At 41.7% G+C, this 27444-nt stretch overlaps 1 protein-coding gene across 6 annotated transcripts in view; it reads left to right on the forward strand.

Moving 5' to 3' along the window:
• The first annotated feature begins 664 nt into the window (after nucleotides 1-664).
• Nucleotides 665-27444, forward strand: part of FYN (FYN proto-oncogene, Src family tyrosine kinase) — a 140081-nt gene continuing 113301 nt past the window's right edge. For 2 of the 6 annotated variants that reach the window (XM_020805345.3, XM_020805346.3), the window contains exon 1: nucleotides 951-1354. The gene's annotated coding sequence lies outside the window, so the exon portion shown is untranslated. Of the gene's footprint in view, nucleotides 1355-1540; nucleotides 1671-27444 lie in introns of those variants that run through there. The other 4 variants (XM_020805340.3, XM_020805343.3, XM_078385001.1 and 1 more) reach the window with 4 other exon arrangements.

A 27444-nucleotide genomic window follows, 5' to 3' on the forward strand; every position in this document is an offset into this window, starting at 1 on the left:
ATTTTTACCCAAGAGATAAAAGAAACCGCCACGATTCCACGAGGCTAGGCAAGCAACGCTTCTGGCTCACTGTACATCAAAGGCACGCGCACACTCCTAGCCCGCGAGTTTAAACCCTGTTCCCTTCGAACTCGCGGGTTGATTTATGGGGACGGGGGAAAAAGAGCAGCGCGGAGGCAGAGATGGTCACCACGGGGGCCGGGCGCGGAAGGAAGGGCGGGAGGCTGGATCAGCTGACAGGCCGGGTCTTTCCAACGGGACTCTATGATTCACCCTCTTACAGAGCAAAGCACGAGAAGGAAGACTCTCCTCCCCTGCCCGTTTCCTCTTCGCGTAATTGGGCGGCTGGAAGCATCCCCCCCCCCCTTCCAACGAGGCACTCGGTCAGCGAGCCCTGCCCACCCTATCCCACCCAGCAGCTCCCGGCCGCTCCTCTTGCAGCTGATGCGAGGAGCACAGCGAATTCCCCCCCCCAGCCCCCCGCCTTCCTGTTCCCCTGCAGCTACCAATGAGGACAGGAGAGTTCCCCCCCCCCCACGCCCACCCTCTCGCTTCCAACAGGCGTCGCCATAGGCCGGTCCAAGGTGTCAGTCTTTGCGCCTCCCCCTCCCCAACACACACACACACACACACACACACATCCCGCTTGGGGAACTGACGCAGGGGTGAGGAGGCAAGGCAAGGCAAGGCAGGGCAGTGGAGTCCGAGCTCCATCCGCGCAAGCTGGCCAGGAGGAGCGCCAAAGCAGCGATGCTGCGGTTGCGCCATCTGTCAGGAGCCGGGGTGGCGACAGCGGCGGCGGCGGCGGCGGCGGGAGGAGAGAGAGACTGAGGCGGCATTTTGCTTGAGACTTGGTTTTGCGGGGTTAAGGCAGGGGAGAGAAGAAGACCCGGGAGGAAGCCCCGAGCTCCGAAGCGGGGGGGAGGGCCCCCATCTTCTTCTCCCCGGACGACCGCTGCAGGCAGCCCACGCGCCCAGACAAAGCTGCTGTTGTCGCCGCCACCGCCCCCTCTTCCTCCTCCTCCTCTTCCTCCTCCTCGGGCTCTCGGCGCCCCCTCAGCTGCTGAGGCAGGGACTTTGACATCCACCCGTTCCCTCCTTCCGTTGTTATTTCGGTCCTTGCGCTAATAAGAATAATAAGAAGAATAGGGCTCGGGACGGGACTGAGCGGGTGAGCCCTCGGCGAGCGAAACAACCGGGAAATCTTCCTCCTCTTCTCCCCGCTGCCGCTGCGGCCCCCCCCCCCTCAGGACCCTGCACAGAGAGAGAGAGAGAGAGAGCGAGAGCACGAGGGGAAGGGGGCGTTGGTGCGAAGGTAGCTCTGCGGACCCCAAGCGCGACCGCGGCGCCTCAGGTAAGGACCCGGAGCGCGTGCCCTTTCCTGCCTGCCTCCTGCGGAAAGAGGGAGCGCGGCGTGCGCCGGCTTTTGTGTGAGTGCGCCGGGTGTCCTGCCTGCCTCTCTCCCGCCCCCCTTCCCCTTCCCCATCCCTTCTATGCACCTTTGTGTGCGCGCACGGCTCCTCTTGCTGAAGAGGGTCTTCGAAGGGGAAGGGCGTCGCATCCGCCACCGCTCTCCCTCCGCCAGGGCCCCGGGTCTGGGCGCGCGCGTGCTGCCGGGGATGCCTGGAAAAGCGGAGACCGAAGGAAAGGAAGGAGGGGGCCTGGAAAAGGTGGAAGGAAACCGGGGCACCGGCTTAACGCGGGATGATGGGTGGGCCCAAACCTGGTGGGGAAATGCTGATTCCCTCCCCCCCCCCCGGCAGAAATCGCCTCCATTCTCGGTCCCGTCAGGCTGAACGGTGGCGCAGAACCTGGGAGGGGAGGCGAAGGGGAGCGAGAATAATGTGGCTCGCCAAGAATGGTAGCATCTGTTAAATGCGGAGCCACGCAACGTATTTACTAGCTCTGGGAAAGAAGCGAGTCGTCTGCAGTTTTCGCTCTGCTGTTTAAACGAGGGGAAGGCTGAGTGGAGCGTGATGGACGCGCTGTGTCAGACTCTGGCGGAAAGACATCAGGATTAGAAGTTTTTCATTAGATTTATAGGATGGTGTCTGTGTGTCGGGAGAGGGGGGGAATCGGGATAGCTTGACCCATCAAAGCAGAGATCGGGTAATTGATGTGACATGCAGGCCTCTCTGTGGGATTGGCCCATCTTGTAATCCTGCTGGTGGTGGTGACGGTGACTTGTGTTGCCATATGACAGAATTTTCAAAACGGGGGCACTTGGGAGAAGACAACGCCTGATTGATCTACAGCACAGTGTGTGGAGCTGGAGTTTTCTGAATCAAGGGCTGCTTGCCTATTTGATTGTGCTGTGGTTGACATGTTCTGAAACATAAAATGAACCTTTTTAAAAGAAGAGAACATTTGGCAAGCCCCCTGATGGGAATGTGTGGGCTGCCTTGTAAGAGGATCAATTAGATAATGTTCGGTATAGCATGTTGAATGTGGAAGAGGCTAGGGTGCTAATGACTATGATGATATAATCCTTTAATAATTGATGGTTTTCCACCTGCACATGGTGCTTTCCTGCCTCTCCCCCACCCCACCCCTTTGGGGTCCTCCTGCAGAAATACTGACTTTCAGCCAGGTCTTCACCTCTTTTCATCAGCACATTTTGCTAATTCAGAAAAGAAAAGGGGCAGGTCTGTGAGATTCGTTTCTAGGTTTTATGTGTTGCAACTTAGCTTCAAAAAGAGAAGTGAGAGAAATAATAAGTACAATAACTCCTCCCTCTCTTAAAAATAAATTTTAAACGCTTTGCATGTGCGACAAAGAGGGCTTTGAGATTCACAGAATGCTCAAAGGTAGTGAAGTTTGAAAGAAAAACTCTACCCCCTTCTTGTTACTCTTCTCTAGAGTTGCTTCTGTCTTTTTCCTCAGGAGAGAGACCATGAATCTGTTTTCAGTTTTCTTTACGGGTACACTTAATTTAGTAAGTGGAATAGCACTACAGTAATATATCAGCCTAGCATGGATGCTCCATTATATCTAAAATAGCACTGCATCACTTAGGATAATTTTAAAAAACAAATCCTAGGGAAGGATTCTGAATGTTGCACCATCAATGCCAGCATTTTCTTATGCCTGCACAGTGACAATGTACATTTAATCTACATCTGGTTTCTGCTGCATCAAGAACTTGAGTTAATGCTGTAGTCATACGGATGTTAGCTCTCTCTCTCTCTCTCTCTGTGTGTGTGTGTGTGTGTGTGTGTGTGTGTGTTTATTTATATGGATAGATACACAAACACACATTGAAGAATGAGAACATTTTCCCAGAATGTGTGTTAGTTCATTCAAGAGATGGTGGGTAGATGAAGGGAAATTAAGAGAATATTAAGAGTTTGTCTGCTTAGATGTCATTCTCACTAGGGTCGATGGGAGTTACTCCCAAGTGTATAAAATGGATACTTAAAAGACAGTGGCTGAAATCTTGTTACTTAGCCTAGTAAGTTGCCCTGCAGTTTACTGTTGTGTCCCTTCAAATTGAAATCAACTTATAGTGACCCTAATGGGGTTTTCAAGGTAGGTGAGATATTTAAGGAGTGGTTTAACACCCCCAGTGAGTTTCCATGATGGAATGGGGATTCAGACCCAGGTCTCCTGAGTCTGACTCTGTACATTACACTACATTACACAGGGTATCCCTGCTCTACAGTAGGCCTATTAAATCAGTGGGGATTTGGTGAGTCATCTCCTACATAAATTAAATTGATTCAAACAGGAAATATTCTAACGACATACTAAGCTTACCAACAGGAATGTAATGGTTTGATTTAGTAAGTGGCATAGTGCTACAGCAATATATCAACGTAGCATGGGTGCTCTCTTATATCTGAAATAGTGCTGAATCACTTAGGATAATTTTTTTTAAATGTGGGAAGTAGAACATAGAGGAGAGGATTTCTCCACTGTCCTTTCTGTTTTTAAAAAACAGTTTTTGAAGAGTTTTTTTTTTAAGCAATAGAACAATAGTTAATGATCTGGCATGTTGTTGAATTGCTACTCATTATTGAACAAAATTTGGACTAAATGCCACTGTTTGCTTAAAAATGTTAATTACATGCTAAGTATTATAGTAAGTGTATTTTTCACTTCCTTGTTTTGAAACTAAGGAAGTTGGAAACCAGAGTAACTAAGGATAAAACTACACATGCTGCAAGCTTATTTATTTATTTATTTTATTTTATTTATACCCCACCCATCTGGTCTTGCGACCACTCTAGGCAGCTGGGATCCTGTACTTGAAGAAAGGCTGGATATTAAATATAAGTTAAGTAAAAAAATGCATATGAAATCAACAGACAACATTTCAGACTACAGATGTGTGGTTCAATTTTAGGAGCAAAAGTGGCCTGAGAATGAGGATTAAGTCCTGACAGTGGCAGATAGCATTGCTGATGGGAGGGAATGCTAATCCAATTTTAAGAGAAGAATTGGCATGATAGTAGGTACAGTGGTGCCTCGCTTAGCGAATGCCTCGTTTAACGATGTATTCGCTTAGCGATGAGGTTTTTGGAGCAATTTTGCACTCCGTTTAGCAATGTTTCCTATGGGAAAATTTAACATAGCGATGTTAAGGATCTTGCCTCGCTTAGCGATGACAGTTTAGGTCCCCCTGTTTCACTTAGCAATGTCCGTTTTCACTATTTTAAGTGTGTCTTAAAATGTTCAAAAACTGTTTTAAATGCTTGGGATCGTTAGTGCACCTTGTAAAACCTTTGCAAACTTAATTTGGCTTTGTTCCGACTCTTCCTTAATTTTTGGTGAATTTCCCCCCCCATTGGAATGCATTGAGTTTAAAGCTACTGTATGTGATTTTTTTTAGTGAGCTAATCACGGTATTATCCATTTTTTTGCTGTCAGACTGTGTAGAAGGAACACATGGTTTTCCTTCTTCTTTCTTTTTTCTTTTTAAACAGTGGTAACCTGTTCTCAGAGCCTCTCAGAAGCAAAATAGTTTATCTTAAAATCCTGTGCTCCTTCAGTTCTGTGCATTCCTGTCAATTTGTGTTACCATTTGATAAAGCGTAAGAAAGACATGAGATCTTGCTTAATTGAAGATGTTTACTTTTTGGAAACAATTATTGGTAGAACAAATAGGTTTTTTAGAATAGTAACTGCTGATTTTTTTTAGATGATGTGAGTACTCTGAAAAATGTGTGTTTGTTGATTTGACATCAAAGATGATTACCACTGTGGTGCAAAAGATTGCTGTATAGAAAAGTATGCGTTTGTAGTTATAGTATGCTGTAATAGACAACATGTGTACTGCCCAAGGGCCTTAGTGAGGTTATCCAGCTATATCTGGGTGGAGTAGTGTGAGGAAAGGCCCCTGAGGCCAGCAGTCCTATAAGCTTCATTTTGGTGAATACTGTAACTCTGCGTATGACATGACTTACAGTGGATTTATGGTCTAATAAAAATGTGCTTAGACAAGTTAAAACTGCCAGTTGTTTCTAGGAATATGCCTTGCATTATAGTATTTTTAGTCAAATGCAGTTGGACTAACACTGTAACATTTTGAAATACCCTTTTTCTTTTAAATGAACACAAGGTTTGCATATACAGTGTTTCAGTGTTTTATTTTATTAGTTTTCCTCTTTCCAGACCGCAGAAACAAATTGTTTAGAAAGTCTCCTACAAGTACAATTACTTGTTCAAACCACGGAATTAACAAGGAGGATTTTATGCAGTTTTTGCCTTGCTTGTAGGAAGATTGGCATGTATTGGTGCAGTTAGTTGGGAAACATGAATAAGGAGCTGGAGGCTCTTCATGTAGTGGACAAAGAGGGCAGCATGTACCATTCTGTCTAAACAGAAATATTTTTGCCAGACAGTGGGAAGACAGCAGGGAGGGAGCCAACCATGCCTCACTTGGAAGTAAGTTCCATAGCTTGGGAGGAGTCACTGAAAAGGTCCTCTTCTGGGTCCTCACAAAACATGACTGCGAGGATGCTTGGGCAGAAGGAAAGGCCTTTCCTGAACATCTTGAGATGTAAGTAGGCTTATATAGTGAAATACTGTCCCTCAGGTAACCTGGACTCGAGTCATAGAGAGCTTTGTAAGCCGTAACCAGCTATTTGAACTGTGCCTAGAAACAAATCAGTAGCCAATAAATTTTTTACAGCAAAAAATTTCTGTTCTTTGGACAGGCGAAATTTTTTTGGACTTGTCAGAGATTGCAAACACTTTGCAAAGGCTGCCACACATAGAGTGCGTTAAGAGTAATCCAAACTGGATGTAAGTACAGTGGACCCTCGACTTACAGACGGCTCGACTTACAGACTTTTTGAGTTACAGACTTCTCTGGCCGCAAAATTTAGATTCAACTTGCAGCCAGAGAATCGACCTACAGACCAGAAAAAAACCCAAAATGGAACAAAAATAGAATAAAAACTGCCAGTTATGGGATTAATCGGTTTTCAGTGCATTGTAGGTCAATGGAAATTTGACCTACAGACTTTTCAACTTGCAGCCACCATTCCAATACGGATTAATTTCGTAAGTAGAGGGTCCACTGTAAATATGCATTCCTGCAGCTAGATCATATCTCTCCATCCATGGTCACAGCTGGTGCACAAGCTTTAACTATGCAAATACACTCCTGGCCTCTATCCAAATCTTGAGCATCTGGGTTGAGGTGAATCCAAGCAACTAACCTGAGTTTTTAGGGTGAGATCAGTTGGATCCCCTGTTTCTGGCACTGCCTTTCAGCTGATTAGAAGCACTATAGTCATTTAAGATCATAGAAGTAATTATTATTCCACTATGAAAATAGATCAGTAAAGATATTTATAATCCCAGTGGTTAACTGACAAGCAGAGACTGTTTTTGTGAGACATGTGCACAACACAGAGCTAACTAGGAATCAAATACTTCAGTCATAACCAGAGCAGTTCTTACCAGCCATCAATGAAACTGCAGACCTGTAACAAGTCCAAAAGGTTCCTTATATTTTTCTTTACCCAGCTTTTGTGATTTGCCTTTGGGTTTTCAAAGTGGAAGGTTCTTCCACAAAAGGAGGTATCAAATCACATAAAATATTTGTTTAATCCTCATCCTCATATAAGGATTCTTCCAGTCTTCACTCCTAATGATCCAGCACCCTGTTTCCACCATTACCACCCAGATGCTGTTAGGAAGTGATTAAAGGCAAAAATCTTTATGTTGCTTATGCCTAGAATGTGGTATTCAGAGGTATACTGCATCTGAACACAGAGGTTCCATTCCATATCATATCTAACAGCTATGGACAACCCTGCCTTCTCTCTGTCCAATCTTAGTGAAAAGGCACCTGAAAGCTCTTGCAGACATGGCAATTCCCTGTGGGTTTTTATGCAGTTGTGGTGCAGCAGACTATCATGTTCTGTGGTAAATACACAAATACCTGTTTTATGGGTGGGTAGATTCAAATCTATATGTTGAATACAATGAAGTTTAAATAAAACATAAATTATCAGCAGAGGTCTTTGAACTTTGGAGAAAAGTAAGAAAGATGGTGGACACCACAATGAGTTCTGCATAGTAGTGTTATGTCCAATGGCTTTTGATGTCATTTTACTAAACTTGGGAAGTCAGCATGTAGGGAAGCTGTTAAGATTACAGTCTAGGAGATGACAGATGTTTGAATTTTCTTTAACTAATTATCTCACAGAATTCTGCCTATCCCAGTTCAAGGGGCCTCCACATCAAGAGTCAGAATTGCTTTCCTAAATTACTGTTGTGGCAAATGTGCTGTGTAAACTATCAACAAAATATGCAAGTTATATAAGAATTAAAAGCTGGGGTCATAATTTAGAAAACTGTTGCAATACTATCACATCTAGTACAATCTGGGTGTCAGGGAACCTAGTAGATCAACATTTTAAAAACCCCAAAACATTCTAGTACAACATCAAAAGCTGTACAGGTCAGGAGTCAGAAGGATCATATACTGTACTGTACTCAAAATGCCAAGATGGAGAGAGAAAAAAAGTGTAGATGGTTTAGTTCAGGCTAGACCAGGATGGGACAACATCAGCCTAATTTCAAATGCCTTCTATGTTTTAAATCAGCTCAGGCTTCTGCAAGCCCACTCAACTCGCCAGTACCCTGCTAAGTGGGGAAGAAGAGGGGGAGAGAGAGAGACAGAGAGAGAAATGGATGTCAGAGAAAGGGAGGAGGAGGAAGAAGAAGCAGAAAGAGAGAAAAGCAGTATGCTCAATTCATCTTGGTTCTAAAATATGTTGTACACATATACCACCCTATAAAGTGGACATATATATGAAGATAGCTGAGTGCTGCGGGTGAGTTAGATTAGTAGGGTGTTGGAAAATTCACACTTTATATTTTGATTCTGTAAAGAAACTACTGTAATTAGAAACAATTGTTCTGTATGAGGCTCTTGCTTTAACTCTTTTTACTAGTATTCTGGTATAAAGCAAGCAGTGCAGTACTTTGGAAAATTGGTTAAAATAACTTTCACAGAACTTTTAAGATCATGTGTGGTACCAGTTTACAACTATCTCCTGCACTTACAGGAGGAGGGGAGTGTGCTTTGCCACATTTCCTCTCTTGCATCATTTTCTCCATTTTCCCTTCCAATGCCCCCCTCCCTTCCAGGCCCTGCCATTTGTTCCTCTTCTCTCTTGAGACCTTTATTTTTCCCTATGACCTCCATTCTCTTCTGTCCTTTGACACCCATGTTCTTCTTCTCTTCAACTTCTGTTGTTCTGCTTGTTGCTTTCTTGCTGTCGTAAATATAATGCTGTTGCAGTTTTTAAGATTAATATACACTATTTGTGGCAGTCATAAAATGAGTTTGGATACTGGTGGAAGCAATTGATCACTGTTAGAAAAAGTGTATGTTGGGGGCTGCATCTTGGCTATAATTCATCTATAATATGTCTGGACAATTGTTTTGGAATGTTTTTAAATTCCAAATTTTAAAAACTCATTAAATTATATGAATTACATTGCTTTATGTCATCTATTAACACCAGACTAACTATAAAATAATTTTGTGGAAATATTTCTTCATAATTTTGGAAGAGAAAGATAGGTACATTAAAGTAAGCACTCTGTGCTGCTATCATTAGAGGTGATTGGAGGTCTATTCTTACTCCAGATAAAGTTTTTAATCTCAATTTTAATTGTTTAATAAATATATGGGACATAATTTTTTCAACCTCTTCTTTTCTTCAGGAAATTTTACATTTAAAATAAGGTAAAAGAGAATCTACCCTTAACTCCTTTTTTCTTATCCTAGTTTGGGAATTTGTTTAAGTTCTTATTAATTTGTATATTTGTACAAATGGAGCCATATCTTATGTTACTCCTTTATATCAATGAAACTAAACTTGCATGCCTAGAATTACTATGACACCTCTGTGTTTACCAAATGCAGCTTCAGAGTGAAGCAAGCTTCATTTAGGTTTTACATGTGTAATACATAACCCATGTACATATGTAAGTTTGGGTGCATTTACTCAGTGGAAATATCTTGTGTACTGATATGTCAGACTATAGACACATGGGTCAAAACATAGGAAAAAAGGAAGAGAACAAGTCATGGGCACAGGAAGAGAAGCCTGTGGTTATATTTTCAGAGAATATAGAGAATTTTATCCTTTTCCTTGAGCTTCGTATGTTTCCCTTACAGGAAGTTTTTCTTCAGATGGTGTCTGAAATAGAAAAACTAAATAAACTTTTCTTTCTTTAGCCTTCTTTAAACTTGCTATCTGAAAACTCACTGCAGCCTAGGATTACCTTGTTTAGTCTGCTCTTGGGTTTAAGACCACTTCATGTTTGCACTTTCTACTCTTGGCTTTGGTTCCTTGGTATACAATGCAGCCCTCTTACTCATTAAGTTCAGAATGGTCATTGTGTGCTTAAAAACTCTACTTTGCCTTATGAAACATGCGTGGAAGCCAGGCCCAGGAAAGATCCATGCCCTGCTTCCATATATTTAACGTGGGAAATTATAATTGAAACATAAATTAGCTGTTCTTAACCAACACAAAGTTTATGAAATTTGTAGCACTTTATGCGTTTGGTACATTTTCAAAAAGTAAATTAAAAAAATAACTTCAGTTTCCATCTTATTTCAGAGAAGCTGTAGCAATGTTGCATGGTTCTTTATTTGGAGTTCATTGGCTCCTAATTCTGCTCCTAATACAAAATATACACTTCTCTGGCTTTGAGTTTCTCTCCCATAGATACAGAAGTCTCAACTGCACAGAAAGTAAAACTGCCCAGTGTTTTTATAGATGAAGGCTGACTGGGAAAAATGACTAGAAGATTCAGCAAAATAATACTAGCTTTCTAGAAAGAACAAGGCAGTAGCTGACTTAGTAACATGTACCAAAAACAACAAGAGATTTTGTGCCATGTTTAAAATCTATCAAATTTAATTTAGCATAAGGCTTCATGGCTGTAACTGATGAAGTGGGCTACAGACCACAAAAGTATGTGCAAAATAAAGCTTGTTGGCCTTAAAAATTGCCACAAAACTCTCAGTTCTTCAAGAAAAATAAAAGTTTCCTTTTTGGAGCATCAAGTATGAGGCAGGAAATACAGCATTATCCATGGTGCACCTATGGGCTTTCGAACTCACTCTTTGGATGGCAGCCCTCCATGCGTTCTTTAAATTTCAGCTCCCCAATGGTTGCAGCCCCTTCACGGATTGCTGCCTTGTCATGGCGAAGGGGCTTGAATAATTCAGAGAAGCTATGGGCTATTCCGTGCAGGGACACCTAAGACGGACAGGTCATAGTGGAGAGTTCTGACTAAACGCGATCCACCTGGAGCAGGAACTGGCAAGCCACTCCAGTAACTTTGCCAAGAAAACTCCATGGACAGAAACAAATGACTAAAAGATATGACACTGGAAGATGAGGCCCTTAGGTCGGAAGGCATCCAACATGCTACTGTGGAAGAGAGGAGGACAACTACAAGTAATGAAGTGGTTGGGCCAAAGCCAAAAGGACGCTCAGCTGTGGGTGTGCCTGGTAGTGAAAGGAAAGTCCAATGCTGCAAAGAAAAATACTACATAGAAACCTGGAATGTAAGATCTATGAACCCTTGGTAAGCTGGATATGGTCAAAGTGGAGATGGCAAGAATAAACATTGACATCCTGGGCGTCAGTGAACTAAAATGGACGGGAATGGGCAATTCAATTCAGAAGATTATCATATCTACTATTGTGGGCAAGAATCCTGTAGAAGAAATGGAGCAGCCCTCATAGTCGACAAAAGAGTGGGAAAAGCTGTACTGGGATACAATCTCAAAAATGATAGAATGATTTCAATACGAATCCAAGGCAGACCTTTCAACATCACAGTAATCCAAGTTTATGCACCAACCACCGATGCTAAAGAGGCTGAAATTGACCAATTCTATGTAGACTTACAACACTTTTAGAACTGACACCAAAGAAAAATGTTGTTCTCATTATAGGGGTTTGGAATGCTAAAGTAGGGAGTCAAGAGATAAAAAGAACAACAGGTAAGTTTTGCCTCAGAGTTCAAAACGATGCAGGGCAAAGGCTAATAGAGGTTTTTCAAGAGAACAAGCTGGTCATCACAAACACTCTTTTCCAACAACACAAGAGGCAACTCTACACATGGATATCACCAGATGGCCAATACCGAAATCAGATTGATTATGTTCTCTGCAGTCAAAGATGGAGAAGCTCTACACAATCAGCAAAAAGAAGACCTGGAGCTGATTGTGGCTCTGATCCTCAACTTCTTATAGCAAAACTCAAGATTAACTGAAGAAAGTAGGAAAAACCACTGGGCTAATCAGGTATAATCTAAACCAAATCCCTTATGAATACACAGTGGAAGTGAAGAACAGATTTGAGGAACTCGATTTGGTGGACAGAGTGCCTGAAGAACTATGGATGGAGAATCGTAACATTGTACAGGAGGCAACGACAAAAACCATCCTAAAGAAAATGAAATACAAGGAAGCAAAATCCAACGAGGCCTTACAAATAGCAGAGAAGGGAGGCAAAATGTAAAGGAGATAGGGAAATTGACAGAAAATTGAATGCAGACTTCCAAAGAATAGCAAGGAGAGACAAGAGGGCCTTATTAAATGAACAATGCAAAGAAATAGAGGAAAGTAATAGAAAGGGAAAAACCAGAGATCTGTTCAAGAAAATTAGAGATATTAAAGGAACATTGTGTGCAAATATGGACATGATAAAGGACAAAAATGGGAGGGACCTAACAGAAGCAGAAGACATCAAGAAGAGGTGGCAAGAATACACAGAGGAATTATACCAGAAACGTTTGGATAACCGGACAACCCAGATAATGTAGGTGCTGACTTTGAGCCAGACATCCTGGAGAGTGAAATAAAGCCCCAAACCACTCTGCAAAACCCACCCAGAACAATTTTTTAAAAGCAGAAAACAGCACCTTACCTTACCAAGCAGCCTCCTCCGATTGCACACTCTCTAACTGCTGGGGCAAAGAGCTACAAAGAAGAAGCCTCTTCACCACCTACAGTTAGCAATTTGAATTTCCCTCCTTTCCCCCCTGCCTTTTTATGTTCATAACTGGAAACTCTGGCTGCAAGTTGAAGGAAAATTTTGTGGCCAGAGCTGATCATAACTCGAAATGGTCGTAAGGGGGACAGTCGTCAGTCGAGGCACCACTGTATGCAGAACAAATCATGCGAAAGGCTGGATTGGACAAATCCAAAACCAGAATTAAGATTGCCGGAAGAAATATCAACAACCTCAGATATGCAGATTATACCACTCAGATGACAGAAAGTGAGGAGGAATTAAAGAACCTCTTAATGAGGGTGAAAGAGGAGAGCGCAAAAGTGGTCTGAAACTCAACATAAAAAACTAAGATCATGGCCACTGAGATCATGGTCCCATCACTTCCTAGCAAATAGAAGGGGAAGATATAGAGGCAGTGACAGATTTTACCTTCTTGGGCTCCATGATCACTGCAGATGGTGACAGCAGCCACGAAATTAAAAGACACCTGCTTCTTGGGAGGAAAGCGATGACAAACCTCACTGCATCTTAAAAAGCAGAGACATCATCTTGCCGACAAAGGTCTGCATAGTCAAAGCTATGGTTTTTCCAGTAGCGATGTATGGAAGTGAGAGCTGGACCATAAAGAAGGCTGACCACCAAAGAATTGATGTTTTTGAATTGTGGTGTTGGACAGGACTTAACGAGTAAAGAACAACAAAAATTCTGCAGCCTTCCAGAACAACTCTCTGTAAGGCTTGAGAGACTGGTGACATGAGGAAAAAACAGCCACTTATTATGGCTGGAAATGTTTTATAAAGGTGCCTCTAGATCTTGGTTGAGATGTTATGAGGTATCCAATAAAAGGCTGTCGCATGCAATGACTCAGTTAAAGGGATTTGTTTATGTTCACTGAACCATTATAATTCAAAGCTGACTGTCTTCTGTGTATCTTTTGTCCCTGCTTGTGACAGAGAGAAAAGTACTTTAGATTGTGAAGTTTAATCAATTCATGGGGCATGATCCTGGCTTTAGGAGAAGTAAAAAAATTAAAATGGTGCTTTCCAACTCTGTGATCCTTTGGTAATCTCTGCAGACCCATTGGTGCATGGTTAGTGTTTGGAAACTAGATTAAATTATTCTTTTCTGTTCTGGTTATATATCATGCTTAAAAGATTTTCCTTCTGCTCTGTGAAATGGAGTGTGAGTTTCTTCTCTAGAGGTTAACTTTTCAAGAACACTTTGGAAGCCTTCCTGACTCAGATAACACTCTGCCCTTCCAGCGCAGAATGAATTGACAACAATTTTTGTGCCAGCATTCTGGGCAATGAAACAAGGTAGGAGGAAGCCAAAAGACACCCGATAGCTCATCTTCACTATCCCCAACCAGCACTTTTATCTCTTTATAAAACCTCCCTTCCATCTTTGTGTCCAGTAATTACTTTAGGGAGACTTGGGTGTGTTAATATATCCTTAAAATGGAAACCGTCATTCTGTCCAGTGGCTGTTATTTTCTTAAATGACCTCACACTCTCCCTGCTATCTTCAAAGTAAGCAGTACAGCACAATACTTTCAAAGGAAGTCTCTAGTATGTGCAGAGCTGTGCTGACTAGAGTACGTATTCTGAGCTCTGTAGTCCATAAATTTAACTTCTTCTAGGTCTGTGTTTTATTTTGTCTTCTGAGTGCAAATATTAAAGTATTCATGCTCTTCCTCCTATGAAATCATCTAATAAGGTGTTCTTATAGCCTACTTCTCCACATGTAGTCGTGCTCATCCATTTCTTCAGTGTAGTTTAACTTTTTCCCCAGTTTGTCAACAAAGTTCCGCAGTAGGTACAAAAAGAACATTTTATACAACAAATAATCAAGAATGAGAATACAATACAATATAATTTTCTGACATACTTCTTTGGTGGGATGAGAGAAAGAAGAGACAGACTTTTCATCAGCTGTTTCTAAGCTCTGAAACTCCCTTCCTTAAGGTTGCCACTCCATTGAGAATTTTCCCCGAGTTTGTGTCAGATTTGGCATGGTTAAATTTGGAGTAAAATCTGTTGAATACACTAAGTAAAGGTAAACACAGAAAAGCCCAATATTTTTAATTGGGGAGGTATTGGGCCGCCTAGAGTAGTCCACCACGACTAGATAGGCGGGATATAAATTAAATAAATAATAATAATAATAATAAGTATCTCTTTTTATTCAGCCAGTAAGGGCTTTTTATTTTGCCCCAAGTCAGATGACATCATTTTTCTGTGCTTTCTGGTATGTGTGATCCAAATGCAGATGAGCAGCTGTGGGGAAATCTACAGGGGCAGTGGGGTCTGCTATTATAGCAGCTCCCCTCAATTAAGACCCTGTTGTTTCATCTCCACCAAGTAATTCTATTTTTTTAAAAAAAATCAAAAATATGCTTGTTAAAGTTAACACTTTATTTATTTATTTATTTATTTATTCATTCATTCATTCATTCATTCATTCATTCATTCATTCATTCATTCATTCAGTTTTTACCCTGCCCCTCTAGACAGCGTCTAGGTAAGTGCTACTTATAGCATTTTTGGAAAATAAAAAAGGGGATGAATGGAAGGGGTGGTCCTAGTGGACATTGCTGATCTCAGCAAAAATGGCTCTTTTCTTGACAGGATTTTCCTCTTAAAGCATTTATATACTGTATCTGCAAAAGTGTTTTTGTGCATGCACACGTACATGCAACCTTGACCTTTGAGGCAAAGAATAAGAAGGAAGAAGCAGGAGAAGAAACATTATACAACATCCATCAGACTCCCATTCATGGTTCCCCTCAATGAAATTGTATTTTAAGGATAAGAGTCTGAGGGGAGATTCTCTCTCAACTCCCTTAGGCAGATGGTGGTTGCAGTTTCTACTTTTCAATGAAATTATAAAGTAGTGCCTCCCCTACTGGCAAGCAAGGGACCAAGCGCTTGTGAGAAGCTGGAGTCTCTTTCCAGAGGTGAACAGATTGGGCATTATTTTATTTATTTATTTATTTGATTTATACCCCGCCTATCTGGCCCACCGGGCCACTCTATCAACTCCTGCAACTGAATAATTGATTGTATTGGTGTGGATGGCTACAGTGACTGCACAGTGGAAACCAGCAAGGGACCTTGTTTGAAAAACTGAAACAAACTGGGTGTTCATCCCTGTGTTGTTGCATCCTTAGTGGATTCTCTCTGTTATATGCAGACAGGTCATTGTCATTCAAGCTGGATTTTCTTTGAAGGAGAGTATAATTAGTTGGGTGCCGTCACGTACTGAAGAAACAACCCCAGACATAGTTTTGTCAGTGTCTCAGATTTACTGTCGAGGAAGAATTTCCGAAGAGGGATGTAGGAAAATGAATTCTGTTTCCCAAATAAGGTGATGATTAAGATCAGACTTCTTCTGGATGGGGCCAACATGGAGTAAATACTGCAGAAGCAACTTAATTATTAGAAGCTCTTTGGCTTTTGTAGTTTGGCCCTGCAATAATATCTCATGTGGAAGGGATTGTCACTCTGGAATTGGCCTTCTCAGCCACACTAGACGCTGTTCCAAGTCCTCCATACAGAGCACGTTACTATATTCTTTCGAGACTGAAGGATGCCTAACTAATATCTCATGGTGGTCTAAAGAGCAGGTCACATGGGCCCCACAGCTGAATACTGTAATCATACTTTTTTTTTTAAAAAAAAAATCTTTTCATCCCTATTTGCAGAAATCAATTTTAAAGTTTTTATTTTGTTTGTTCTCCCTGACAGTGAAGGCTTGGAAATCCAGCTCTGCCACGGTCCTCTATGCCTTGGGCCTCTGCTAATATAATTGACGATAGAGATTATGTGGAGCTGTGTTATGAGCAGTTGCCAGGCAGTGACTGGGCTGAAGTTTCTGTACCTGTTTCCAATAGAAAGGCCATGGAGGCAGCACAGGGCAATGGCCTGTAATCGCCACAAATGTGGGTCTGGGTAATTTAAACTACTACTGACACTGAAGGATTTAGAGACTTCATATCTTGGAGTAGTCTAGAGTCACGTGCATAGAGAATCTTGAGCCATCTCTATACTGCATTGTTCTAGATTAAGATTATGAACAAAGCCGTTGCATTTGAAGGTAAATATACCCAAATCAAACAGTCGGATTCTTGTCCCAAATATTGTTGTCAAATATTATACATTCTGCAAATATTCCATTGTTTTGCATCTTACATGTCATGATATTGATGTGACAGTTAAATGGTTTTATAATCTAGTGCAGTGGTTCTTAACCTTTGTTACTCGGATGCTTTTGAACTGCAACTCCCAGAAACCCCAGTCAGGACAGCTGGTGGTGAAGGCTTCTGGGAGTTGCAGTCCAAAACTCCTGAGTAACCCAAGGTTAAGAACCAGTGATCTAGTGCAGTGATGCCTTTGGCTGACTACATATCTATTTTCAATATTAGGAAGCTAATATTGTTGGTTGCCATTCCCTTGATCCAGAAAATAAAACGTAGCAATTCAAGAGTCTGACCTGGTTAAACTGTTCTGATCTTTGTAACATGTATATGTTTACAAAAAGCAACTGTACATGACTATGGTTTCTGCTTCAAAGAAAGCTAGGCTTTGAAACTGGATCTTATGTGAAATGAAAAGGGTTTTTTCCTTCTTCTTTTTTCCTTTTCTTTTTTTACACTCCAGTGAGATTTGTGAATGGGGAATAATATAGAATAAGTTCTCCGTTGCGGCTTTACTTTTTTCTCTTGAGGCATCCTTACTGGTAAGCTGAAAATATGGAGTGGAATTTCATGACCTGCCCTCAGAGTATGAGTGCCAAAATTAACAAAAGAAATTACATAGGCTAAGAAACTGCAGGGAAAACATGCTTTGTCATCACACTTAAGTCACAATATGATGAAGAATAAAAATGGCAGTTAATAAGAAGATTTATTTAGCTGGTTCATTGATTTATATACCTCCCCATTAGTGGGTGACACTATTCTGGCCAATTAACAAACAATAAAATCAAACATCAGTAGCAAAGGAAACAAACAGTGAACGTCATAAAATAAATAATAAACCCAAGACAGTGCAACATTTTTAAAAATTAATCTTGACAAGATTATTTTTGGTATAAGTGTTGTAGCATTAAAATAAGGAGTGAAATGCAGAGTAATGGATTTCTAGTTTTGCTTGTATGCTGGCATATCATCACTATGTTGCAGTCGTAAAAAAGGTCCATGTAATGGAAAGCTTGAGAAAGAAAACAGAAAAACCCTTCTGTCTTCCAGTGCTGTAGTGATTTGGCTTCAGCATAAAGTTTGTAAAGAAAAACTTAGATTAAGCCTAGTGCCAGGGCTAGTACAAACCATTTTGCTAAAGCAAAGGATAATTCGGACATACTAAAGCTGACTAGAATGGCAGCTGAACTGCACAATTTTAGAAAATAGAAAAGTAGGACTTTAAAAGTGTAGTAATTAAAGTAAACAATGGGAGAGGTAAACTAATAGTTCCAGTAATTTTTTCAGGAGAGGTGGAGAGGTCTTTTGTCAGCTGGGAAGCTCTACACACATATCTCAGCTGCTGTTCATGGTCTCCGAAATGGAGAGTGCAAAAACAGGGAAGAAACAGGCCAAAGCTCACCCATTCTTCCACCACCCTTAAAGTCCCAAGCCTGGACTCTAGGGACAGAAATAGAGAACATGCGAACGTTGCAGTTTAAAGTACAGTGGTGCCTAGCTAGACAGTTACCCTGCATGACAGTTTTTTCACTAGAGTGATTCGCAAAACAGTGATTCCTATGGGGGAATTTCTCTGGACAATGTTTGATCCCTGCTTTGCAAACCGATTTTCGCTACACGACGATTTGACAGCTTCCTTCGCGCTCACAAACAGGTGTTTTTGGGACCTAAGCTTCGCAAGACAGTGATTTAAACAGCTAACCGGCAGTTCGCAAAGCGGCTTTCCTATGGCTGATCTTCTCTAGACAACGACGATTCTTCCCCATTGGAACGCATTAAAGAGGTTTCAATGCATTCCAGTGGGGAAATGCTTTTCACTAGACAATGATTTCGCTAAACAGCGATTTGAGTGGAATGGATTATCATCATCTAGCGAGGCACCACTGTATAGCTTCCTTAAGAGCTAAACATTTTTTGTTTTTCCTACTGCAGGTTTTCACTATTTCACAAGTTGCAAAATAATTTTCTTTTTCTTTCTTTCTTTCTTTTGGTGATAAGCAGAATGTTAATTGCAATTTGATGGCTAAAACACTGAAGATTTGAAAAAAGGCTTCTTTGAAGAAATAATGTTTTATCACCTTCAGATTTGAAGAAGCCAGACTCATCTTTTCCTGCCTTGGTTTATGCATACCTGGAGCAAGCGCACTTAATTTCCTCTCTTTCCTCACCAGCTTGATTTCTTAAAAAAAAAAAAAGGACTGTTGGGTTGAAAAGAAAAACCAAGCAAAGGTGCCTCTTTCTTCCCTACAACTTCTGCCTTGCCTGGCATGAGCTGCCAGAGCTTTGGAAAAAGTGGAACGACAAAACAAACACAACACAAAACAAAAAGTATGGGAGAGCCTTTCATATTTTCTTTCAGCATGAGTCGACTTCTTCAGACAGGTATTGGAAGCCCTCACTGAAAAGCATTTGTTAATCTTAAAGATGTCCCAATAGCTTTCTTTTTGTTTTTGTTTTTGTCTTTGTTTTTGCTGAAAGAAGCTAACATATCTGTCTCTCTGAAAAGTAGAAAATAATCTTGAATCCCTCTTAAAACTACTCTGTAAGTGTCTTTTACAGTCATAAGGATGGGAAATGATAATAGATTTGAGGATAGTCACGCTTTCAAGTTTCAATATACTTTGCAGTTTCAGTGCAATAGATTAATACAACTACTGTACCTTTCTGAAAGGGGATAGAAGTAGCATCATATTTATTTTATTTATTTATTTATTTTATTTAATTTATATCCCGCCTATCTAGTCGCAGTGGACTACTCTAGGCGGCCAACAACAAAGATAAAATACAATAAAATAAAACAACAAATTACAAAACAATTAAAGTAAAGAAACAATAAAGGAGAAAAGAAAATCAAAAGTAATCTGGTGAGAAGGCCTGCCGAAACATCCAGGTCTTTAATAGATTCTTAAAGGTGCCCAGCGAGGGAGCTCCGCGAATACCAGGAGGTAAATTATTCCACAGGCGAGGAGCCACCGCCGAGAAGGCCCTATTTCTTGTTTTCTCTTTTCGGGCCTCCCTCGGCGTTAAGCTCCTCAGCCTCACCTCCTGGCTCGCCCGTGTGACCCGGGTAGAACTTGGTGGGAGTAGGCGTTCCGCCAGGTATCGAGGCCCTAAACCGTTTAGGGCTTTATACGTAAGCGTTAACACTTTGAAGTCGATGCGGAACCTGATGGGCAGCCAATGCAATGCGGCCATAGTGGGCGAAATATGTTGGAATTTTTTCACTCCACTGAGTAATCTGGCCGCCGCATTCTGCACCACCTGTAATTTCCGCAGCAACCTCAAAGGAAGCCCCACGTAGAGCGCATTACAGTGGTCTAATCTTGAGATTACGAGCGCGTGTACTAAGATGGTGAGCGCCCCCACTTCCAGGTAGGGCCGCAGCTGGGCTATCCGCCTGAGGTGAAAAAAGGCGGTGCGGACCACCGATGCCACCTGTGATTCCATGGAAAGCACCGGGTCCAGATGAATCCCCAAGCTGCGTACCCCATCCTTTGCAGGGAGAGTCACCCCCCCAAAAGAGAGGGAGTTTCCCAAATCCCCGACTGTGGAGGGCCCACCCTCAGTACTTCTGTCTTGTCCGGGTTCAGCCTAAGCCCGTTCTCCTGCATCCATTCCAGTATAGTCCCCAGGCAGCGCTGAAGGCACAGGACGGCTTCTCCTGCAGTTGGCAAAAAGGAGATGTAGAGCTGCGTGTCGTCCGCATACTGGTGACATGAAGCACCACACCCCCTGATGACCCCACCCAGCGGCCTCATATAGATGTTAGATAGCATTGGGGAGATAATCGACCCCTGTGGAACCCCACAATTGAGGCTCCACGGGGCCGAGATTCTCTCCCCAAGCTGAACTCTCTGGGGGCGGTCCTCCAAGAAGGAACGGAGCCAGGACAATGCCAGGCCACCTATTCCCAACTCGGAGAGCCTCCCCAGGAGGATACCGTGGTCAATGGTATCAAAGGCCGCTGAGATGTCAAGGAGGACCAACAGGGACACTTTGCCCCTATCGGCCTCCCTCAATAGGTCATCACACAGGGCAACCAAAGCCGTTTCTGTGCCGTGGCGCGGCCTGAAGCCCGACTGGAATGGATCCAGGGCATCTGTTTCATCCAGGAGCGCCTGAAGCTGGTCGGCCACCACCCTCTCGACTACCTTGCTAAGGAAAGAAACATTGGCGACGGGCCTGTAATTGCCAATTTCATCCGCCGCCAAACTAGGTTTCTTCCTGATGGGCCTAATGAGTGTGTCCTTCAGGGCAGATGGAAATCTGCCCTCAAGGAGAGACCCATTTATTATAGCCGTGGCCCACTCCGTATTGATAGGCTTTCTTGTTACAACCCCCTTAATTTTTCTCCCATCTTTACTTACATCAGATAGTTAAACAGCAGTCTAACCTGTTGCTGAAAACCAAAGGAGGCATTTCTTTTAATAAAGCAGAAGGGCTTCTCCACTGGTTGAGAGCAGCCCCACAGGTGAGATATCAGATTTGTCCAGGAGGGCCTATCATCTCCCTTTGTCCACCTTTATGAGAGTGATGGGGACATTGAGGAGACAACACTTAAGGGATATAGTGATGCATTTGTGAATACAAGTATGCACTGAACATAGAAGTGAATATGATATAGGTTTATAGGCAAAAGGTAAAATATTGTCTTTTTCTAGTGATGTAGAGTGGATCCTTGATTATTTAATTTCTACTGGTACTAATGGAAGGTTTCTTTCCTTGTATATATAAACTGCAGCCAGAATGCCCCCAGTCTAGATTAGGACTACAATATAAATTTGTCACCCCATTCCAAGACTTCGCTCCAGTCTAGATTGAATTCCTCCTGTGTCACTAGCTATGTACCGTATTTTTCGCTCCATAAGACGCACCTTTCCATAAGACGCACCAATTTTTTAGGAGAAGAAAACAGGAAAATAATAATCTGTTTTCTTCGCTCCATAAGACGCACAGACTTTCCACACCCCTGTTCTGTGGGAAAAAAGTGAGTCTTATGGTGCAAAAAATACAGTATTTGTTTTTAAATGCTTGCATGCTAAAGCATATTGGAGTTTTATTTGCAACCTTGCATGCTGCCTGTGGTTTGCGCAGCTGGGACAGACCTTTCTGGGCTGGATTGACGGATAATCTACCCAGCACTAACCAATAATTTCCTCTCACCTCTGAATTCAAAGAGAATCCTGCCACTCACTTCCATCTGTTGAAAGTAGTGTTTGTTAGTTTGCAGTTGATCTGTTCACAACTGTACGTAATTAAATATTTTTATCCTTTCTCCTGCAGATGTCTCTGAGTGAGTAGTTGAGACTTTAAACTCCAGTTAAGGGAGAAAGGGGTGGACTCTGGGGAACTTGGAGTTATTATCTGTGAGTCTCTGTCCTTTTGTGTAGCAAAACAAGTTTTTACGAGAAATTTAAAACTCTGCAACAGAGCATAGTGTTAACTATATGAGAATGTGGTTTGTTCATTAATACTTTTAAAGAAGTAACTGTTGTTGCCATCAGTGAATGTTTGCAAGGAAGTAGAAAATAAATCATAGTTTTTATGTAAACATAAAATGACACAGATAACTGCTGGTATGTGACCTACCTTAGGTGAGGATATAGATTCTAGTAATTGGCCTTACTGAGTCACGGTTGTAAGCTAATGTGTTATGGATGGTGAAAATTCAATTATATGGGAGTGAAGAAGTACAAGATTCCATAATATAGCAGCCCTATTGTTGCAGCACTCTGCAGTCTCATTCCTTTCCTTTATATTTTGCTCTTCTTCCTTAGTTACATTGAGATGGGCTTTTAAAAGTGCAGATTTGTTTTGATTTTGTTTTATGTATTAAATAGTTTCTGTGGTCATGATCTCCAGCCTTGGCTGTAAATGCTGATTATGGTGTTCCCACGAAGTAGAGCTGGGTTGTAAAAAAAAAAAAAAAAATGATACAGGAACATGAATATGATTACAGTACTTTGTTACTTGCATTTGTATTTTGAAAGGGTTCCCAAGGGAAAAGATAAAAATATGTGAGGTTCATCCCACAGGGTTTACAGATATTAAACAAACATGAGCTTGAGCTACACATCTCACATGTGGTGAAGTCATTAAGAAGCCTATTTGCATTGCTTTCAAATGATTCAAAGGTCTTTGTTTAAAAGAAGAATGTATAGTGTAACCCACTGGTTCTTAACCTTGGGTTACTCAGGAGTTTTGGACTGCAACTCCCAGAAGCCTTCACCACCAACTGTGCTGGCTGGGGTTTCTGGGAGTTGCAGTTCAAAAACATCCAAGTAACAAAGGTTAAGAACCACTGGTGTAACCTTTCTCTTGTACAGGTAAATAAGAAAGACGTATTCCTCTTGTCATACATGGAATCCTGTTGGTATGATTAGAAATGTTATAAAATGAAATGTAAGGCTTAAGCCAATAGTATACCAAGCTGTCTGTTTGCTGATTTCCTTAACTACATGTTTTAGAGCTCAAATGCATTGTAAACCAACTTTCTAAAATTTTTGAATGGAAAACTAAAAAGATTTTTAAAACTAGGTATTCCATGAGCAGGAAACCTTTTGTGGAATTTATTTCTGTTTAATGTTTCCTTTTCATTGATATTTGTTGACTTAATATTGTCAGGTATATTCTTAGAGTGTCTATTCTTACTCTTTTCTTCTTCTTTTCAGCCTAAACAGGTTTAGGATCCTAAAACCCACTGAGGTTTGCACAATGTGTAGACTAAGGATGCAATCTTTGCTAGCCAAGATGGCTGAGGGCTACCTTGGATCTTGCTAAGCCAGTTAAGGCTGTGTTGAATCCAGATCCCTTCCAGCCTGGGAATGCTGGAAACCACTGAGAACTACTCCATGCCTTGGCTAACTATGTGCTGGCATAGTGGCTGATTCTGAGAGGAATTCGGATCTGGTGTAACCCAGCTCCTCCCCTTCTCCATAGCTTTTGTGAGGGGGGGGCTCTCCTGCAGGCGGCACACTAAGGAGATTGTGCAGGTGCAAGGGCAATTCTCCTGGTCTCACAAGAGGCTTCTGCCCATTTCAAACTCACTACAGCAGGTATACCTTTGAGTTAGAACTACATTGTGAGAAAAGTAGCATGCTGGTGAATTCTTATCATATTAAAAAAAAGATTCTATGTTCTTTCAAAAGTTCCCATTTAACTAGCTTGCTTATGAAGGCTACCGTCTGATGGCACTTAAGACTGTGTATTGATATTTAATAATTCTCACTTATCTTTTATCTTAAAAACCTGTCAGTCAGACAGAACACCAGTTCCGAAAATCATAATTTAAAATACGTAACAGAATGTTATAGGTTTTGTATCTGCCAGGCCTTGTAAATCAGCCTAATGTATGAGGGAAATAGATTTGATAATCTTTTGTTGATAGTTGTTTGCTGTCATAATAAATAAGAATTACTTTGCCATTTACTCAATTCTCACTTGTTTCTAGGGTTTTCTAGATAGTGAGTACTCGTAAGTGGTTTACTACTCCTTTCTTCTGGAAATGTCCTGGACCTGTGCAGCTTGCGTAAGGCTACACAAGCTGGCTCCTCTGGGATACATAGTGTGGAATTGAATTCCCAGCCTCTGGCTTCACAGCCAAATATGCAACTCACTGAGCTATCCAGCCAGCTTTGCTATTATAAGAGTCTGCCATAAAACAGTAGTCTGTCGTATCATAGACTCCTTTTTGCACTAGGTGAAATAACATCCCTGTTCACATATTGCTCTTGAAAGTATGTATAACAATCTGTGCCCTTCCAGCTGTCCATCCCTGTGTTACTTTAATATACTGTATTTAACAGCATAAATTGAATGTACAGTTGCACATTACAACATGAATCACAACCAAGCAAACTGTGAGTTAGTACATAACGTGCATGTTGAGGTTTCCATTTAAAATGATCTGGGAACTGTATGCCTTTAAAAGATAGGTGGCATTTCCATTTTGACTTGTAGTGATGGGACAAATTCCCCCCCAGCTCAGAACTAATTTGGGAGGGGGACCTAGCGATGCTTCATACTGTTCAGAAAATAACGCAGTATATTCTGACCCTCTTCTGACCCAAACTGAACCTTATTGTGTTCATAATTATGTCGTTGGGAACAAAACAGTGCTTGTTTTCTCTCCCATTCCTTTTCAACTTCTTTTTCTTGCTGCTCCAGCAAAAGCAGTACATACAATGAGCAGTACAAGGGAGGTATTTTTCTCTCATCCAGTATAAGCAACATCCTACTATAGACATACTAAAAATGTATTTTTCGCAACACAACTGACATCAGTTAGACTAGAAGGGCTGACTCAACTTCTTTAACAGCTTGATTTCTTAAATCCAAACCAGAGAATAACTGTGATGGTTCTTGTGATGAGGTAATCTACAAACCACCAGAATTTATATTTCTAGGCAAGAAATAAACAGTTTGGAAACTCCACTGAATATTCAGTGTTCAGTTTTAGACCCACTGATTAAATAGGAAAGATACACATTTAATCTATCATTTAAGCTTTAGTTAAGCTACCAATTAAATCAATTAAAGTTTGGAGCCCTAGAGAGAGCAAACTCAGAAGTTTATTATTTCTAGTGGGCAAAAGGCCAAACCAGAACAGTAGTGCAGACATAATCTTCCAAATACAGTTGCCTAGTAACAGGCTAATCGTTAACAAAGAACATATTAATCATGATCGAAGTAACTGTAAACACATTTCTAAAAAGTGTCTATAAATCAGAAAACAATTTATAGAGGCCCATGCATATTTATAGATAAAATGCTCAGTTGTTAACACATTTTAAATTAAAAGATTGACAAGAGGCACATTATGATCAGGTTGGTGAGTTGGCCAGTCTTCCCCAACCTTCATGCAGTACAGAAGAGTTGGACTACAACTCCTGTTACCCTTATCCAGCACAAACAATAGGGCAGGATTTTTAAAGATATGTGGCTATAAAGTACGATCTGGGAGACACAACAGTGAACTAAGATCAGACTTTGGTGGTCAGTGAAAATATTTGCAAGTGTTTACATATAATGGTTTATTTTGAGGAGCAGTATAGGTAGAATAATGTGCTGGGTTGACTGATACATAGGACATGGTTGTTGCAAGCATTTCCAGAAGAGACAAAGACAGATTTCATATGCTTGCAAAGTGCTTTTCAGGCGATACTCCACTGTTGGCAGGCATATGTGAAATAAGATGTTTTGATTCTTCTTGCAACAGATTTGCATTCACTTATCTTTCTAGATTCTTTGATTCATTGGTCAACATTTTTTTTTCTTTTGGTGTTACATTTTTAGTTCTCCACTCACTGTTTTCAGATTTTGAATTGCTTTTTTAAACACTAAAAATGTCTCATGACTGTTCAGAGGTGTCAGATAACTGGGTGCCAGTTCTTTTTTTTATAACTATTAGCATTTCCCACACACTGTTTTTTCCCTCTTCCACACTTTCCCCTGTCCTACTCCCTTATTGGATAAAACCAGCGAAATCAGGGGAAATCTTTTGTCAGTTTTACTAGAATCGATGGTGCTAGTTTTCCTGTTTTGAAAAAGCATGAAACTGTGGTGGTAGCACTTTTAAGGTTGTGAAATTTACAAAGCTTTCTCTGGCCTTGTCAGAGAGGAGAGTGTGAAGGAACTGGAGAGGGAAAAGTTAGTAAAAGACCTATCTGACTTTCATCAGCCATGACATGGTGGGATTGCAAATTCCAAGATAGGCAAATGAGAGAGCATTGCCTTCTGCTCCATTAGAGGTGGTACAGTGGCTTCTGTCAATGGTGGAAAGAATGGGTCACCCCACTCCACTTATCAGGGGGCTCTGTTTGCAGCCTGTTGAGGCCTTGAGCATGGGAGCTGTCTGCCATGTTTTCCCAGTCATGTGTGCCGGCTGTGTACCAGGCTGCCTTGTATCTGGAGCGGTGGCATACAGAAGAGGGTGAGCCAGCCAGTGGTGATTGAGCTGGCAGGCACAGAAGGGACGAGGTCTTCCGAGGCAGGCCAGAAAAAGAAAGTTTCCCTTCCTGTGTGGGAATCACAAGGCAGGGCTCCAGCTGAAACTCCAGCCATCTGCTGCTGTTGTTCTTCAGACACATACTGTACTAGATGGTTTGGCCACAGGAGGATGTGCTGAGAATGGCTGATGCCCAGCATGAAGGTATACCTTGCAGTACTACCCACCACCAGATGTGTTGCTGCTCCAGCTGGGGGAAATGACCTAAGAGCATGCAGGAACTTGATGTTATCTGCCAGGAAGATCAGGCAGTCCTTCAACTATGGCTGCCTAACACCACTTTTCTTTGGTCAGACCTGCTGAAAAGGCATGTGTGGCAGAGCGTGGCAAACCCAGGAAAAATAAATTTGGCACAGTGAAGAAGTCTGTGTGTGGGATGTCAAGACAGGTATATTGGAGCAGGTGTGGCAGCAATAGTTGATGGAAGAAAAGCCAGCCAGTAGAGCCCTAGTGGAACAAACCTACAGTGAAGGAGATAGGAATTCAGCTCTATACTATGGAAGTGATCTCCTTTTTACTGGGGGAGGCATCAGATGGGGAACAGACAGGGGCATGCCTATCTTGGGAGAGCTGCCATATCTCCCTACAGTTGAAACATGGAGAGCTACACCCTAGTGGAGTCATGCCTACGGCAGGAGTCTATATATCATAACAACTCTTGTGATCACCTGGCTCTGCAATATGTGTTAGCTACAGCAAGGAGAATCTCCTGAATAATCAGTAAAGAGGTTAAA

Source organism: Pogona vitticeps, chromosome 1 (genome assembly GCF_051106095.1).
Source record: "Pogona vitticeps strain Pit_001003342236 chromosome 1, PviZW2.1, whole genome shotgun sequence".
Lineage (NCBI taxonomy): Eukaryota > Metazoa > Chordata > Lepidosauria > Squamata > Agamidae > Pogona > Pogona vitticeps.